The 19085-nt window shown below is 35.3% G+C and overlaps 1 protein-coding gene and 1 long non-coding RNA gene across 2 annotated transcripts in view; one reads left to right on the forward strand and one right to left on the reverse strand.

Annotated features, from left to right (window-relative positions):
• LOC141562767 (uncharacterized) lies at positions 1 to 11905 on the reverse strand. The gene is made up of 3 exons (XR_012488242.1): positions 11891 to 11905; positions 5575 to 6019; positions 1 to 2281 (listed from the first exon to the last, which is right to left on the reverse strand). It is a non-coding gene; the product is annotated as an uncharacterized LOC141562767 (long non-coding RNA).
• Positions 5859 to 19085, forward strand: part of OSGEPL1 (O-sialoglycoprotein endopeptidase like 1) — a 27872-nt gene continuing 14645 nt past the window's right edge. The window contains exon 1 of the mRNA XM_074302872.1: positions 5859 to 6036. The gene's annotated coding sequence lies outside the window, so the exon portion shown is untranslated. The remainder of the gene's footprint in view (positions 6037 to 19085) is intronic.

A 19085-nucleotide genomic window follows, 5' to 3' on the forward strand; every position in this document is an offset into this window, starting at 1 on the left:
TAAGATAAACTTATACATCCAACTAAGTATGTATGTTATTCTCTCTTTGAGCCAATTCCACTAAGAGTAAGGTTCATGTCCCCCTTCCCTACTTACAATCTTTTTCCCTTCTACTGTAAAATCTCTTTCAGGCTCTTTGAGAAAATTTAGCCCATTCTACTAATGCATGTTCCCTTCTCCCAGTGCTTTTTTTTTTTTTTTAATCCCTTAATGTAGGGTTGTGGTTTTTTTTTTTGTTTGTTTGTTTTTTGAGATAATTATACTATCACATTCAACTCACACCTCTATTTTATATATATATATATTCCTTCTAACTGCCCTAATAATGAATTATAAATATTATTTTCCCATGTAATATATACAGTTTAATCTTATTGAATCCCCTAATTTTTTTTCCTTTTTTATGCTTTTTTTTTGCATCTTGTATTTGAAAGTCAAATTTTTTATTCAGCTATTTTCATCAGGATTGCTTTAAAGTACTCAATTTCACTAAATGTCCATAGTTAGTTTTGCTGGGTAGGTGATTCTTGGTTGTAATCCTATTGTTTTTGCCCTTTATCATATTCCAAGTGCTCTTATCCTTTAATGTAGAAATTATTAAATTTTGTGTTATCCTGACTATGGCTTCAGGATATCTTTATTTGTTTGTTTGTTTTTTTTTGTTTTGTTTTTGGCTGCTTGCAGCATTTTCTCCTTGATGTGGAATTTGGCTATAATAATTCTTGAAGTATTTATTTTGGGATCTCTTAGAAGCTGATAGTAAATTTCTAATTCTAGAATATCAGGGTAGTTGTTCTTGATAATTTGTTTTAAAATGATGTTGTCTTTTTTTTTTTTTTTTCTTTTTTCTTTTTTCTTTTTTTTTTTTTTTTTTTTTTTTTTTTTTTTTTTTTTGAGCCTGACTTTCAGGTAATCCAGCAATTCTTAAATTTTTTTTCTCCCGGATATAAATCCAGGTCAGATGTTTCTCCAATGAGATATTTCACATTTTCTCCTATTTTTTTCATTCTTTTGATTTTGTTTGATTATTTCTTGATGTCTCATGAAGTCATTAGCTTCCACTTGCCCAATTCTAACTTTTAAGGAATTATTTTCTTCAGTGAGCTTTTGCACCTCCTTTTCCATTTGACCAATTCTACTTTTTAAGGAGTTTTTCTCTTCAGCGAATTTTTGAATATCCTTTTCCATTTGGCCAATTCTGCTTTCCAAGGCATTCTTCTCTTCAATGGATTTTTGTGCCTCTTTTGCCATTTGACCTATTCTTGTTTTTAAGGTGTTATTTTCTTCAGTATTTTTTTGTGTCTCCCTTACTAAGTTGTTGACTCTCTTCTCATGGTTTTCTTGCATCACTCTCATTTCTCTTCCCAATTTTTCCTCAACTTCTCTTACTTGATTTTTAAAATCCTTTCTGAGTTCTTCCATGGCCTGAGACCAAGTCACACTTTTCTTTGAGGCTTTGGATGCAGGAATTTTCACTTTGTTGTCTTCTTCCAAGTGTGTGTTTTGATCTTCCTTGTCACCATGATAACTTTCTGTGGTCAGATTTTTCTTCTGTTGTTTGCTCATTTTTTTTTTTTAACTTAACTATACTAAAGTGGAGCTCTACTTTCCAAGTGAAAGAGTCACTGTCCCAAGCTTCAGTGTTTTTGTGCAGCTGTTTTTCAGAAATAATTTAGGGGATGTGAATTTTTGGCTTTTCCAAGGTGAAATGATCTAGCGAGAGATGTATTTACTACTTTCCTATACTGTACACTGATTTGTAAGCAATCACAAGAACTCTTTTCAACCCTGAAATTGATCAGTGTTGCAGCTCCCCTGTGATTGCAAGTTCTACTGTGCTATTGCTGCTCCTCACCCTGGGACTTAAGAGCTAGGATTGCAACCTAAATCCAAAAAAAGTAGTGCGACAGAGACCTAAATCTAGTGTCAGCCAAGTTTCCTATAAGTCTCCTTCCAATCCTTTTACTGTCTATGGGTTGAGAAGTCTGGAAACCTCCACTGGTGTCACTGATTCAGTTGCCCCAAGGCCTGCTCCTGGTTTGCTGGGGCTGGTTTTGCTCTGGCACACAGCCTGCACTGCACCGCACTGTACTCCTTTTTCACTTTTCCTGCAAATTTTCTAAGTTGTCATAGGCTGGGAAATTGTTTCACTGTCTTTTTGTACTGCTGCTGTAGAATTTGTTTATGGTAATTATTTAAAGGTATTTGAAGGAATGTAGAGGAAAGCTCAGGCGAGTCTCTGCCTTTACTCCACTATCTCGATGACACTTCATTCAACACACTGTAAACAGAATAATGAAGTCACATTTAGAAAACCTGGTCCATGAGAAAATGAGATGGCAAACTTCCCTATTCTGTTTTCTTGTTCAGAAAATATGCTAGAAATGATGTTTGTACTCATACATTTTTAGGGCTGGAAAGAATCTTAAGATAATCCAGACCTTTCCCCTAATTTTATAGGTACAAAGGGCCTAGAAAATAAATCAACTGCAATGTCTCCCTAGGTTGAAAACTTTGAGTTAGAAAGAAATCTTTAATGTTAGGATATCTTAAGTTTCAGAGGCTGAATGTTGATATATATATATATATATATGTTGAGATATATATATATATATGTTGATATAGATATATATGTTGATATATAGATATGTTGATATAGATATATATGTTGATATATATATAGAGATATATATGTTGATATATATATATATATACATGTTGATATATATATATGTTGATATATATATATACATGTTGATATATATATATATATGTGTTGATATATATATATATATATATATATATGTTGATATATATATAGAGTACTCTTGCCTGAAGTGACAGATTGGCCTAGCTAATTTCTAAGGGCCCTTCGCAACACTGATTCTGTGAATTGCAGGTAGAAAAGTATATAAGCTAGATAACTGCAAAGTTGTGTCAAAAATTTGAAATTAAATCTTATAAGATTTGGATCTGGAATGTTAAAAATAATTTAATCCAGTCCCCTTATTTTAAAGATGAGGAAACTGAGAACCAGAGAAGTTAAGAATGTAAGGTGGTAAGATTAAAAGCAAATTCAAGTATTCTAAACCCAGATCTTCTGGCTACAAATCCAGCATTTATTACAATATGCCATATACACACAAGTTACCTAATAAGTACCTTATGCACTTAATAGTTACCTAACAAAATTCTCCCCAAGAGAATGAGGCACAGAGATGGGAAGAAATGTTAAGAATCTTGTATTAATAAAATGCTTAACTCTTTCTGAATGTTAAAACTACTCATTCATATCACACTAGTAAACATATTTAGAATGGTAAACAATTACTTAAAAGTCACTTTAAGCACCATGTACCAATAACAATGAATACAAATGGTATGGCAGGAACATTTACAAATATTTATTGAAACTTCCTGATCTAGATGCTTTCCAGTAACTATTTTAAGTACACTGGACTTAACATCTTGAAAGTCTACTACTCTCCATTTATCCTTGTAGCATTCATATGAGCATAAAGTGACTACATTAAATAAGATATTCTGATTTTATAATGAAAAGTGAAAACAAAAATTATTTAATTTGGCCTAATGCTTAAGGAAAAACAAAGAAAATAATACCTATGCTAGTCTGGAACACTTTACTAACCTGATACAAATTTAGTTTCTTGTAAAACATTAAAATGATTGAAATATAATTTATAATACATTCTTTTATTTTGCTAACAAATCTAAGTAAGCAATGGCAGTAAAAATTAAGCTATGTAAGCATTTTCTTTGTTGGACAAGATCATTTATTAAAGTGATGATATTCATGGTAAGCATTAATGAACCTGCATCCCTTCTGAAAGTGTGCAGTTACTTTTGTCAAGGATAGGAGATATAACTTTGACTCCCAAATCCTTAAACCCTTCACTTATCACCCCCCTGAAAAAAAAATAGTGTATTCTATAATTCAGTCAAAAAATAATCTAGGTTTTGTTCTGTTGGAGCAACAGTTAACTTTAGCATATAACAACAATGTTGATCCTGCATGTCTGAATTGAAAAAGTGTGAAACATCATACGGTGAAAACAGCTATTATCTGAAGGTAATATATTCTTGGTATTTAACGTATTTTCTTTTGTATCCCAATATGGGAATTTCAGTTAATACAGTTTCATTCTTTTGGAAATGTGGAAAATAAGTTAATTTTCTAAGGGAATAGGATCACAAAAAAGATCTTTTTCACAAAAAAGTATCTTTTTCATTAACGATTGCATTGAATTTGAAATAACTAGTAAACCTAGTGCTTGTAGTTTTGATCAGCAGTAGAGATAAAATAATAAGCAATCAGTCTGCAATTTTTATGCCATTCACATTTAAGCAAAGCAAAAAGAGATTAGCAAGTATCCAGTCAGATAAATTACTCTGGATTCTAGAGAAATTCTCCAGATCCACAGATGACTTTGCTTGGAAAAAAAATATGAACACCTGCTGTGTACTTTCAAAAACCACTGCCCACAGGTCTTTTTGTTGAATAGAATAATAGTACTATTAATAGAACTGTGGGCAAAAATTAGGTAGTACTAGTTCTAAGGAGACATTCTATTAAAATAAATGAAGTCTAGTCAAGGCAATAATCTTGTACATAACTGAAATAAAGGATTGCCAGCCAATGCTGAGGACTAGAGATTTTGGAATTATCAAAATAAAGCATGCAAAATTGAGAACATTGGTTTCTTGAAAAAGGAGAAAACATTTAAGGGTAAAGAGCCATGGAAATACCCAGAATTGAAGAGGCAGCAAGGCCAGCATAGTTCGGCATCATACATCAGTAAAGGAGATTGCTGTCAAATGCTGCTTAGAAATTCAGGCTTATCTACATCCTAAGATGGAATTAGGAATTGTGTATTTTCACCTTTTTTTTGTTTGCTTTTTGTTTTCTTATTTTTTTTCCCTTTTGATCTTATTTTTCTTGTGAAGCATAATTGGAAATAGGAACAGAAGAATTGCACATTGGGAAAGAGGTGGGGAAAGGGAGGGAGGGGGAAAAAATTGAACAAGGTTTTGCAAGGGTGAATGTTGAAAACCAGAAAATGGGGAGGGCCAGAAAATGGTGGGTGCTCTTTGTCCTCAAACATGGTTTTGCTGTCCTGGGTAGTTTAAATAGGAGAAGGGAGAGCACTACAGATTTTGGGAAAAGGGAGGAAATGGAGGCGATGATATCTCAAGAGGCTTATCAACAAAATAAAATTAGAAAGAGCATCAGATCTAAACGATAAAGTCTATGGAAAGAAGGCTTATAGCCTGGAAGCTAAGAGAGGTCGAAAATGGTCCTGAGAGCCCTAAAAACAACGGGTAGGAAGGGGGTCGGACCACGAGAAAAGGGCAACTTCTTCCCCGGAACCGTTAGACACAAGAATATTTAATCTACATTAGATCTTCCCTTCTTCCCCCACTTAGAAAATCAACTAAAGCAAAGCCCCTGGTTTTGTAAATAGCAAGTCTACAGAGCAGTTTTCCCCATCCCCGCAGTGAGAGGAAGCCTCCATCCTTTGGTCCATCCCTTCCCCTCCCCCGCCTTGTACTTACCCACAGACTGCGGCAGAGAAGGGCGAGTCCCCCTGGAGGCACTATTTCCAGGCTAGATGTAAGAGATACCGAGACCCCAGGTTCTCGTTTTTTCACTTGGAAATGCCTTTCCAAGCCTGTAGCCCGTCTGCGGTCCTGCAGACAAAGGTTTGATAGCGTCACTATCCCCACCTAAAACTGAGCATCAGATGGCTCAGCGCCTCCGTTATTCTCCTAGCTCCGCAGTCAGCTCTCTAGCCTCTAGCCTCCCAGCGCTGTTTGTTCACGTGACCCTCCTTCAGCTTGATTACATCATCTTCGTACAAAGCTTACAGACCCGGGCGTATCTTCTGCTGCATGCGCATGCGCAGACTGAACTAGTTTTTTTTTGTTTTTTTTGTTTTTTCCTTCGGAAAAGATCGGCTGTGGTGGAGGAAGGTCGGAAGGAGCTGTTCGCACCGCCCTTCTGGAAAAAAAAAAAAAGTAAGTGGAGCACACTGTTGTCCCTGCAACGTTAGGCTTCTCGGTCAGTTCCTGGCCCTTATAACTCAAGCTAAAGTTATGTTCCTGCGACAGCAAACCTAGGGTCCTTTGGCACGTGACCGCGTGGGGATGGGAGAGGCTTTGCGCCGGAAATCTGACAATTCTGTCCCTCCCACCTGCCACTCAAAATAAAGAAAAAAACAAAAAAACCCTAATGCGGCCTTGCTATAGCTTCCACTGAATGCTGACAAGTTCACTGTTTTCTCCAATCTATTGTGATTTGTTTTATATTTTTATATTGAAACGCTAGGGTTTTTCAAAGGAATATCCTTAGTGTAATATGAATAAAAAAATCTATTTTAGATTTGACCCAGTTCAAGGTGTGAACTTTGTAATTTGTAAAAAGAAAAAAAATCTGAAAACATTGAATTGTTTGAGGAACACAGATATCATTTGAAATCTTCTGAATTTAAAGCTCATCATTTGAATCTATAAATAGGTAACCTGGTATGGTATGGGGATTGAACATTAGGCTTGGAGTCAGGAAAACGTTTAAATTCCTTCTTCTGACATAATACTGTCTGTAACTCTTGGCGAATCACTTAAATTCCCAGGCAATTGCATAACTGAGTAGGGAAGATTTTGATAAAGTAGGACAAGTTCCTTACAGGTGCTCCTTGTATCAAGGAAATCAAGTCTGGGCAAGTCTCCCTTTCACCTCACCCCACCCTCCAAAAATTTTGTTAAAACAGCCTCTTTGTCAGAAGTTTCCTCCTGGCATAAAAATCTCAGGCACATATAAATATATGAACTCCACTAAAGGTACTTCCTTTATAAGCACTCAGACTTAAAATATAAATCAGCTTTATTTATTAGTAAAGGATCCTGAAAAGATTCACTTACATATCCTTAGAATTAAGACCCCCATCTTTCTTATCTCCATAGTGCCAATGCTCTCTTAGGGACTTGAACTAGGTAAGTTATGGAACTGTCCTAGGTATCTCCCCAGACAGGGCAGAGGTCAGATTTTTACTCCCTTCACAGTGATGATCATTGCTACATTGCCTTTTTCCCATCTTCCCATCGGTGCTCCTCCTTGGTACCTCACTGTTAACTGTTCTGCTATGGAGACACAAATGTTATCAGGCACATAATCTACTACACTATTTAGATACCTTTGGATGACTTAAAGTGGTTAGAATTATCTCTTTCCTTTGAGATATTAATTTCCATAGGTAGTATTTGTCTTTGATGTTACCAGTGATGGAGCAGCATTCAAGAAGCAGAAAAGCCTTTAAATTCACTCCCTCTCCCCATCTGTGCAAATGGATTGCTTTAAATAATTAATCCTAGCAGTATTTTGCCTGATTTGGATCTTAACCACTATGTTTCAGTTTGGACCATCTAGTGATCCTGTTGTATATTGATTAATTGTGCCTTTGTGATTCTCCAACTCGTTTTGTCATATGTTTTCAGTGTTGTTTTTTAACTTGTCATTCATATCATGTCCTCTAATTCAGGATTCTATTTTGAATCTTCATCTCTTTTTCTATGTTGTGATGTAATCCATTCTCATCATTTTTATTCAGATAACTGACAGATCTAGCTGTCTCCTTTCCTTTTGTCCCAAATGTTACCTATTGCATATTTCTAAATGGATATCTTTAAACATAACATATGCAAAACAACTCATTTTTCCCCAACATTCTCCTGTCTTCCATACTTTCATCTGGTTGTCAAGGATACCACCATCCTTCAAGTGTTACAGTTTTTTTCAGTCTTATTTTAATTTTCCTTAAGCACAGATTTGATCATGTCACTCCCTCCCAAATAACTTTAAATAAACTCCTTATTGCCTCTAGGTTATACCATGAATTCCTTTTTTTGCCTTTTAAGGCTCTTCAGAATCTGAATCTAATCTGTTTTTCTATTGTTATTGTACATTACTCCTCTGATTATACTGTGATTCAGCCAGACTAGTCACCTCTTTGTTCTTTCCATATGGCATTGTCATCTCCAAAGCTTTGCACTAGATAGCCACCATTCCTGGAATGCAGAAGCCTTTCTTCAAAAAAAGTTCACTTTCTTTCATATTAAATACCACCTTCGTGAACCATTTCTTATCCTTGTAACAGTTATTGCCTCCCCCATATTACTTTGTATTTATTTTGTTTCTATATGTATATATTGCTTTCTTCAATTAATTGTATGCTATTTGAAGGCAGGAATGATTTAATTTTTTGGCTTTGTAATGTAGTACATAAGGATCCTTTGTTTCCTTAGTCTGCTTATAGTAGTTATTTTATAAATGCCTGTTGATTTGTACAAAGGTACATAGGTCCCAATTCCTTAGTTTTTCCATACTCCTGCCCTCCTGTTTTCTTCAAAATCCAACTGTTAGTTTCCTGTGAGCAACAAGTGGTAGCAATGAATATCTTGGTGACAGTTCTTAACATTTTTTAGAGCTAACTAGTTTTTTTATCTTCTTGATGTGGAGTGACTCTCCCCCTTCCCTAATTTGTTTTTTCCACAGGGATATCAAAATTTCAAAGAAGAATTTTTCTCAGTTGGAATTCTGGAGAGGAAACTTAAGGATTATACTGTTACATTCCTGCTTTCTGTGATCATTTGGGCTGAAGCCATGAAGTCACGACTCTGTCAACAGATTTCTTAGTAGAATATAAATTGGTCATAGGTCTCAAGATCTTTCCCATCATCTGAAACTCCAAAGTGCAGAGTAAGCGTTCGCTCTGCTGCTTTTCCAAATATAGCACATATAAAGTTGTAAAATCATTGCCAGTGGCCTTACAGGCACATAATAAAAATGCACTATCTTAATTGGCCTCAGGCTTATTTCTTAGGCTTGGGTGACTCAGATAATGGCTTCAGTCACTTAATAAAGTTATACCATAGTTCCATGTTTCTTAAATCTTGCAAGATCAAATGTCCCCTTTAATAACTTGTTCATAAAATTTCAGCCTTAATATGAATAAATCCTGGCTTTGAAGCTTTACACCAAGAATGCTTCCCCTATAATATTTTAGCCACTATAGATGCCATCTGGTTACTGGCTGCAAAGACCTATATATAAAGCAGGTCATATCATTCACAAGTAGAATGTTGCTGATTCCATTTCAGAGACAAGAAATCTGCATAAAAGCTCCAAAAGTTCATTAATTTTTAAATGTCTTAGATTAGTGGTCTTTTATCTTTTTTGATTGTCCCATCAGTAAATTTTTTTTTTACCATATCCTAATATGTATATTTTTATAAATTATATCCCTAGATATAGAGCTCTATAGAGATAGATATACATGTGCACATTATGGACATTATAAATGTACACAAAATAGAAATATTATAAAGATGAGAAAAGATTAAGTGAACAATACTTTTAAATATTTGTTTTATTTACAAAAGCTAGAGAATATTGGCTAAGCATTAATACTTAGAAAGTATTTTCTCTTCCATGTCAATGTATTTTATTTTTATTTTATTTTTTTTTTTCCCTGAGGCTGGGGTTAAGTGACTTGCCCAGGGCCACACAGCTAGGAAGTGTTAAGTGTCTGAGACCAGATTTGAACTCTGGTCCTCCTGAATTCAGGGCTGGTGCTCTATCCACTGCACCACCTAGCTGCCCCGTATTTTCTCTTCCCAGGCCAGCATAACTACCTGGGTCTATGCAAAACCCTTCTTGTCCTTACCCATCTTGGAATGACCATCATTAAGGCAGTGCAAGAAAACAGGGTCCCCCTCTCCTTATTTACCCTAGCTTGTGGGGCTGCAGCCCATGTACCTTTGCAATCTTAAGGAAATGAGGATAGTACACCCAAACTAAAACCCTAGAAAAGTCGCGTGCCTCTGGGTTAGCAGGAATGCTGGTTACTCTTGCAGCCTGGAGTCCCCAGGAATTGAGTTATATGTGAATCCCTGGCTATGTGACATATCAAATATTCTTTGAAATATCTATGGATATATCTATTGGCTATAAAAAAGGAGAGGAGTAAAGGCAGTTAGTTGCTGCAAATATGATTAAAAAAATGTTTATTTCCAAATAGTTGTATTATTTTTAAATTTTTTTTCAATTAACATGTCTGTTTTCTCTACTTCCCGTCTACCTATGAGGAGAAAAATCCTTTTAACAACAAATTACAACAGTGGCCATATCCAAAAATTAAGTCTCATTGAAGCCTGATTCTATTACCTCTATCTCAGGAAATAGAAAGCATACTTTATCATCAATCCTAGAATTATGGTTAGCCATTGAGTTCTCAGGTGTTTTGAAGTTATTTGTCTTTATAAATTATTCCCATGGTTCCTCTCACTTTGCATTAGTTCACACACATTATTCAAGTTTTCTCTGAAATTTTCATTTTCATCATTTTTGGCAGTCTTATTTCATCATTCATATATATGAATTTTTTCATTTATTCCATAACTGATGGGTGCCTCCTAGTTTCCAGTTTTTGACCACCATCAAAAGCTGTTAATATTTTTGTACATATAAGATTGTTTTTTTTTTTTTTCTCATTCTTTGATCTTTTTCAGGTTTAGATATAGTATTGGTATTGCTGGGTCAGAGGTTATTCATGGTTTGTAGCTTTGTGAACATTGTTGCAAATTGCTTTCCAGAAGAGCTGAATCATTTCACAATACCACCAACGGGCTTTAATATGCCTGTTTTATAAAAAGCAGCTTGCCTGTCTCCTTCACTTCTCTCCCTAAAAACCAAGGACTTTGATTTATCTTGAGTCTGGCTGACCCTGAGGCCCTCTAGGGAGCTAGCCTGTACTTTACAAACAACAAAATTATGTAAGCAAAATTGTCCAATTTGTTTTCTGTGATCCTCTCTATCCTTTGGTCATGTTATTCCCTTATCCATAGATCTAGAAGACTATTTCTTCCTTGCTCCTCTAATTTTTTTTTTTAATATCTAAGTCATGTATCCATTTGGAATTTATCTTGTGGCCTACTGAAAAATGTTGGTCTGTATTTAATTCTCGTATTTTCTCTTTGCTCTCCAGTGGATTGTCCTGGTTTGAAGTTTTACCCATTTTGCTCTAGATACACTATTTTTTTGATATTATAAAATCTGTTTTCCACCAGATCTAGACTATTCTCTTGGCCTATGATCACAAGATAACAAGTAATAAGTAGCAGAGCAAGTATTTGAACATTGGCCCTCTCATAACAAATCCATTACTCTTTCCTCTGTATAAAACTGAGGACTTTCAAACCAAGAATTACTAAGCTTTAACAGTTAATTACCTTCTTTCACCTTGGAAGATCTTTTATAGCTATATATATACACTGGTAAATGTTTAATAATAGTATTTCCAAAGAGGTTGGGGAGAATATGAGCAGGACACTCTAATAAGTTTAATCTGCATTATTGATAGTTTATCAGGTACAAATAAAACAGCAAATCAATATTGCCCTGATTCATATTGGTTACCAATTTCTATAGGTAAAAATTCTCTCATTTTAAAATTTTAGAATTGGCTTTCATAACTGGTTAAGCTGAGTCCAGTATTCCTCTTTTATTCTATTGCACCATTATAATTTCAACTTTTGCCACTCCCTCAATAGTGGTTTACTTGTAGCTCAATTCTTTGAGCATTATATTCCTTCTTTATGGCCAATGTCTCAATTTAAAGACCTTCATCTCTGTTCATACTAGATAATCAAGATTAGCTTAACAGTTCCGTATTTTCTTTTTCTACTAATGTCCTTTACAAAACAGTTTCAGATTCTTTAACATAGTTTCCTTGGTTTGAGGCTTTAATATAGTGCTTACTTCTTTTGTCAATTTACCCATACTTTGGAACTCATCTTGGTCCCTGATGCATCGTACCTTTGAGATAGAAGTCGCCTCATCTAATCCACATAGGGCCAGGCTTGGCCTGAGGACGTGGAATTCTAGCAGCCTCGGAATTCCCAGAGAAGCGGAACCTTTGAAGTAGGGACCGTGGTTTCTGGGCAGACACTTCCAGTTTGAGTGCAGGGGCTTTTCACATCAGCTGCTGATATCCACGTCCCATGGGACGCATTGGCTGGGCTTTGTGTCGCTTTTACTGTTCAGTCTTAAACCTCAGGGAAGTCGCTAGGACACACAGCGGGGTCCTTCACTGGGCAACCCTCACAGCGCAGCCGTATCACCTCTGAGGCATTTCCGGGGAGGGGGGAGGGAAACTCTCTCCCAGAGCTCTCTCCTAGCTCAGGCACAGGAGCCGCTGCATCCATCTGGTCTAGGAGGAAATAAGTAAATAAATAAACTTCTTACCCCAAGGGCAGACCCCAAAAGATTTTTAACAATGAGTAAAAAGCTGAAGAGAACTATTGATTCCTTCTACACAAAGAGCGGGTATCCAACCCCAAGGAAGTTAACAGCAAAATTAAATGCAGGAAGGCAGAAATAATAAATGCCTTCTTCTCAGATCACAATGCAATAAAAACTACATTCAATAAGAAGTTAGGGGTAAATAGGCCAAAAAGTAATTGGAAACAATAATATCATCTTAAAGAATGACTGGGTGAAACAGCAAATTATAGAAACAATTAATAATTTCACCCAAGATAATGACAATGATGAGACATCATACCAAAATCTGTGGGATGCAGCTAAAGTGGTAATAAGGGGAAATTTTATATCTTTAGAGGCTTATTTGAACAAAATAGAGAAAGAGAAGATTAATGAATTGGGCCTGAAACTTAAAAAGCTAGAAAAAGACCAAATTAAAAACCCCCAACCAAATATTAAACTTGAAATACTAAAATTAAAAAGAAATCAATAATATTGAAAGTAAAAAAAAAAAAACTATTGAATTAATAAATAAAACCAAGAGTTGGTTTTATGAAAAAACCAATAAAATAGATAAGCCTTTGGTAAATCTGATCAGAAAAAGGAAAGAGGAAAATCATAAATGAAAAGGGGGAAAATTAGAAATTTTGAATGAAGAGGAAATTAGAGAAATAATAAGGAGTTACTTTGCCCAACTTTATACCAATAAATTTGATAACTTAAGTGAAATGGATGACTACCTCCAAAAATAGAGGCTTCCTAGATTAACAGAGGAGGAAATAAATTGCTTAAATAGTCCCATTTCAGAAAAAGAAATAGAACAAGCTATTAATCACTTCCCCAGGAAAAAATCCCCAGGACCAGATGGATTTACATGTGAATTCTACCAAACATTTAAAGAACAACTAGCCCCAATGTTATATAAACTGTTTTTAAAAATAGGGGATGAAGGAGTCCTACCAAACTCCTTTTATAACACAGACATGGTACTGATACCTAAACCAGGTAGATCGAAAACTGAGAAAGAAAACTATAGACCAATTTCCTTAATTAATATTGATGCTAAAATCTTAAATAAGATATTAGCAAAAAGACTTCAGAAAATCATCCCCAGGATAATACACTATGATCAAGTAGGATTTATACCAGGAATGCAGGGCTAGTTTAATATTAGGAAAATTATTAGTATAATTGACTATATCAATAAACAAATTAACAAAAACCATATGATCATCTCAATAGATGCAGAAAAAGCATTTGACAAAATCCAACATCCATTCCTACTAAAAATGCTTGAGAGTATAGGAATAAATGGACTATTCCTTAGAATAATCAGGAGCATATATTTACGACTGTCAATAAGCATAATATGCAATGGAGATAAACTGGAACCTTTCCCAGTAAGATCAGGAGTGAAACAAGGTTGCCTACTATCACCATTACTGTTTAATATTATATTAGAAATGTTAGCCTCGGCAATAAGAGTCAAGAAAGAGATTAAAGGAATAAGAGTAGGTAATGAGGAAATCAAACTGTCACTCTTTGCAGATTATATGATGGTATACTTAGAAAACCCCAGAGATTCTAATAAAAAGTTATTAGAAATAATTCACAACTTTAGCAAAGTTGCTGAATACAAAATAAATCCATATAAATCCTCAGCATTTTTATACATCACCAACAAAATGCAACAGCAAGAGATACAAAGAGAAATTCCATTCCAAACAAATGTTGAGAGTATAAAATATTTGGGAATCCATCTACTAAAGAAAAGTCAGGAATTATATGAGCAAAATTACGAAACACTTGCCACAAAAATAAAGTCAGATTTAAATAAGTGGAAAGACATCCAGTGCTCGTGGATAGGCCGAGCAAATATAATAAAGATGACAGTACTCCCCAAATTATTTATTTAGTGCTATACCAATCAGACTCCCAAGAAACTATTTTAGTGACCTAGAAAAAAATAACAACAAATAAAAGGTCGAGAATTTCAAGGGAATTGATGAAAAAAAAGTCAGATGAAGGTGGTCTAGGTATGCCTGATCTAAAACTATATTATATAGCAGCAGTCACCAAAACCATTTGGTATTGGCTAAGAAATAGACCAGTTGATCAGTGGAACAGATTAGGTACAAAGGACAAAAAAGGGTACAACTATAGCAATCTAGTGTTTGATAAATCCAAAGATACCAACATTAGGGATAAAAATGCATTATTTGAAAAAAACTGTTGGGAAAACTGGAAATTAGTATACCAGAAATTAGATATGGAACCACACTTAACACCATACACCAAGATAAGATCAAAATGGGTCCATGATTTAGGCATAAAGAATGAAATCATAAATAGATTAGAGGAACAGAGGATAGTCTACCTCTCAGACCTGTGGAGGAGGAAGGAATTTATGACTAGAGAAGAACTAGAGATCATTATTGATCACAAAATAGAAGATTTTGATTACATCAAACTAAAAAGTTTCTGTACAAACAATACTAATTCAAACAAGATTAGAAGGGAAGTAACAAATTGGGAAAACATTTTTACAGTTAAAGGTTCTGATAAAGGCCTCATCTCCAAAATACACAGAGAATTGATCCTAATTTATAAGAAATCAAACCATTCTCCAATTGATAAATGGTCAAAGGATATGTACAGACAATTCTCAGATAATGAAATTGAAACTATATCCACTCATATGAAAGAGTGTTCCAAATCACCACTGATCAGAGAAATGCAAATTAAGACAACTCTGAGATATCACTACACACCTGTCAGATTGGCTAAGATGACAGGAACAAATAATGATGAATGTTGGAGGGGATGTGGGAAAACTGGGACACTAATACATTGTTAGTGGAGTTGTAAAAGAATCCAGCCATTTTGAAGAGCAATCTGGAACTATGCCCAAAAAGTTATCAAGCTGTGCATACCCTTTGATCCAGCATTGCTGCTATTGGGCTTATATCCTAAGGAAATACTAAAGAGGGAAAGGGACCTGTGTGTGCCAAAATGTTTGTAGCACCTCTTTTCGTAGTGGCTAGAAATTGGAAGATGAATGGATGTCCATCAATTGGAGAATGGTTGGGTAAATTATGGTATATGAAGGCTATGGAATATTATTGCTCTGTAAGAAATTACCAGCAGGATGAACTCAGAAAGGCTTGGAGAGACTTGCACGAACTGATGCTGAGTGAAATGAGCAGAACCAGAAGATCACTATACACTTCAACAATACTGTATGAAAATGTATTCTGATGGAAGTGGATATCTTCAATATAAAGAAGATCCAACTCACTTCCAGCTGATCAATGATGGACAGAAACAACTACACCCAGAGAAGGAACACTGGGAATTGAATGTAAAATATTAGCACTAGTGTCTAACTACACAGGTTACTTATACCTTCAGAATCCAATTCTTAATGTGCAACAAGAAAATTGGATTTACACACATATATTATATCTAGGTTATACTGTAACACATGTAAAATATATGAGATTGCCTGTCATCTAGGGGAGGGAGTAGAGAGAAGGAGGGGAAAATCTGGAAAAATGAATACAAGGGATAATGTTATAAAAAAATTACTCATGCATATATACTGTCAAAAAATGTATAATTATAAAATTAATTTTTAAAAAAAAGGAAGGAAAAAAAAGAGAGAGAGAGAGAGAGAAGTTGCCTTTTCTATACTGGAGTATTTCAAGGACAGTCTATTTCACAGTCAAAAGTAATTACTTATAAAAATCATTCTCCAGTTGATAAGTGGTCCAAGGATATGAACAGACAGTTTTCCAATGAAGTTTTTTTTTTTGTTTTGTTTTGTTTTGTTTTGTTTTGTTTTGTTTTTTTTTTTTTTTTTGCTAAGGCAATTGGGGTTAAGTGACTTGCCCAAGATCACACAGCCAGGAAGTGCTAAGTGTCTGAGGTCAGATTTGAACTCAGGTCCTCCTGACTTCAGGGCTGGTGCTCTATCCACTGCAACACCTGGCTGCCCCTCGATGAAGAAATTAAAGCTATTTATACTTATATGAAAAACTGCTCTAAATACTATTGATTATTATTGACAATGAAAATTAAGACAACTATGAGGTACCATTTCACACATCTCAGATTGGCTAAGTTAAAAGGAAGAGATAGTGATAAAAGTTAGGGGTGATGTGGGAAACTTAGGACACTAATTCTACCATAGTAGAATTGTGAAATGAGCCAATCATGATAGAGAACAAGTTGGAACTGTGCCCAAAGGGCTATCAAACTGTGCATATCCTTTGATATAGCAGTATCATTGCTGGGTTTGCATCCCAAAGAATGGAAAATGCCTGCAGCCAGAGAGAAAACTATGGAGATTGAATGTGGATCAAAGCATCGTATTTTTACCTTTTTGTTTGTTTGCTTGTTTGCTTTTTCTTTCTCATGTTTCCCCCACATACATACTTTTGGTCTGATTTTCCTTGCAAAACATGACAAATATGGATATATGTTTAAAAGAATTGTACATGACTAACATATAAAAGATTGCTTGCTGCATCAGGGAAGGGGGATGGATAAGGGAGGGAAAAAGAAAAATTTAGAACACAAAATCTTACAAAAATAAATTTTGAAAAGTATCTTTATATATATTTGGAAAAATGAAATACTATTGAGGAAAAATGAAATACTATTGAGGAAAAAGAGAATAGCTTTATATAGGGTATATAGAATAGGGTAATGTCCTCCATTCCTTCCTACAGTAGACTTCTGTTAATATAAGCATAATCTCAGAGTCAGTTATGCTGGCATCAGTGTGTAACAGAGTTTTACTTAGATCAGGAAACTGTGTTAGTTAATCAGATTTTTTTTAATATTGTCATTGAAATTAACTGACTTCTCCAGAGTCACACAGCTGGTATTTTTAAGTGTCTGAGGCCAGATTTGATATCAAGGCTTCCTGACTCCAGGCTGGTATTCTAACCACCTCTACTTAATCAGCTCGAAGGCTTTACTGTATTTCTTGTACTATTTGTTTCTTTCTTTTTTTTTAAAATTTCTCTTTCTTTTTATTATATGCATGGGTAATTTTACAGCATTGACAACGGCCAAACCTTTTGTTCCAATTTTTCCCCTCCTTCCCCCAACCCCTTCCCCCAGATGGCAGGTTGACCAAAACATGTTAAATATGTTAAAGTATAAATTAAATACAATATATGTATACATGTCCAAACAGTTATTTTGCTGTACAAAAAGAATCGGACTTTGAAATAGTGTACAATTAGCCTATGAAGGAAATAAAAAATTCAGCTGAACAAAAATAGAGGGATTGGGAATTCTATGTAGTGGTTCATAGTCATTTCCCAGAGTTCTTTCACTGGGTGTAGCTGGTTCAACTCATTACTGCTCTATTGGATCTGATTTGGTTCATCTCATTGTTGAAGATGGCCATGTCCTTCAGAATTGATCATCATATAGTATTGTAATTGAAGTATATAATGATCTTCTTGTCCTGCTCATTTCACTCAGCATCAGTTCATGTAAGTCTTTCCAGGCCTTTCTGAATCATTTTGTTGGTCATTTCTTACAGAACAATAATATTCCATAATATTCATATACACAATTTATTCAGCCATTCTCCAATTGATGGGCATCCACTCAGTTTCCAGTTTCTAGCCACTACAAAGAGGGCTGCCACAAAATTCTTGCACATACAGGTCTCTTTTCCTTCTTTAACATCTCTTTGGGATATAAACCCAGTGTATTATTAGTTTCTAGAAAGCTCCGAAAGATCCATTCTAGGTCACTTTTTCAGGATGCAGTTTGCTATTTCTGAGCTTTATGTTCTGCTAAAGATTCCTTCCAACAATATATTTACAATTAAGATGAATAATGAGCTCTGAATTAGTAGCATCATTTTTCACACTCAAGCAGTAACCTTGGGATCTCAAAAGTACTGTTGGTTCGTGTTAATTTTTGGATGTGACCAGATAAATGGTGTTGCTTTCTTTTGTACATGGATGTTGAACAGAGGCTTGAAAACAAGGCATTTGTCAAATGACAGCTTTAAACTAATCGCCCCACCCATTCTCATATTTTGAATAATTTTGTATACTTCTAATATCACCTTCCTCCCCAAATTAAATCACCCACTTTATCAATACCTCTAAGTAGTTTGTACCACCTTCCACTTTTCCATGAGTCTGAAAAGGGAAAGGGACCCATGAATCTCTTTACTCTAGCACAATTGGATCTCTGTTGTCACTATCACACTGTGTAAAATAGGCTCCAGGAAGAGGGGGAAATGTGAAAGATAAAAGGAGGGAGAATTTAAATTCAATTCTGCCAATGAAGAAATTGCAACCATTTCTAGTCACATTGATGGGGGTTGAGGTCCCTTTAAGATTTCCTTTCTGATTTCTCAGCCCCTATGGCTGACCTTTGATTCACAAATCCTGGTCAAAAAGCACTCAAAAGAGTGCTTATTCAAAAGAATATCTGGGCCCAGCCCCCACCGGATCTGAGCTGGCTTGGGTTTTTCAGCCCCAACTATCTCTGCTCAGGTTTCCCCAACCCCCTACAAACAGTTTCTTCCTTATCTGAAAAGCCCCACCAAGAACTTTGGGCATCTCCTACAAGCCCCTTTTAGGTAGAAAAGAGCCAAGCTGGAGCTTTCTCTTTGCAGGAGCCCTTCCTTCCAAACATGTCCTTCCAGCCATGTAAGGGTTCCTGCCCGCCCTGGTGTCTTCCTACCTTTAACTTTACTTCCAAATTTCTA

This window comes from Sminthopsis crassicaudata, chromosome 3, assembly GCF_048593235.1.
Source record: "Sminthopsis crassicaudata isolate SCR6 chromosome 3, ASM4859323v1, whole genome shotgun sequence".
In the NCBI taxonomy this organism is placed as follows: domain Eukaryota; kingdom Metazoa; phylum Chordata; class Mammalia; order Dasyuromorphia; family Dasyuridae; genus Sminthopsis; species Sminthopsis crassicaudata.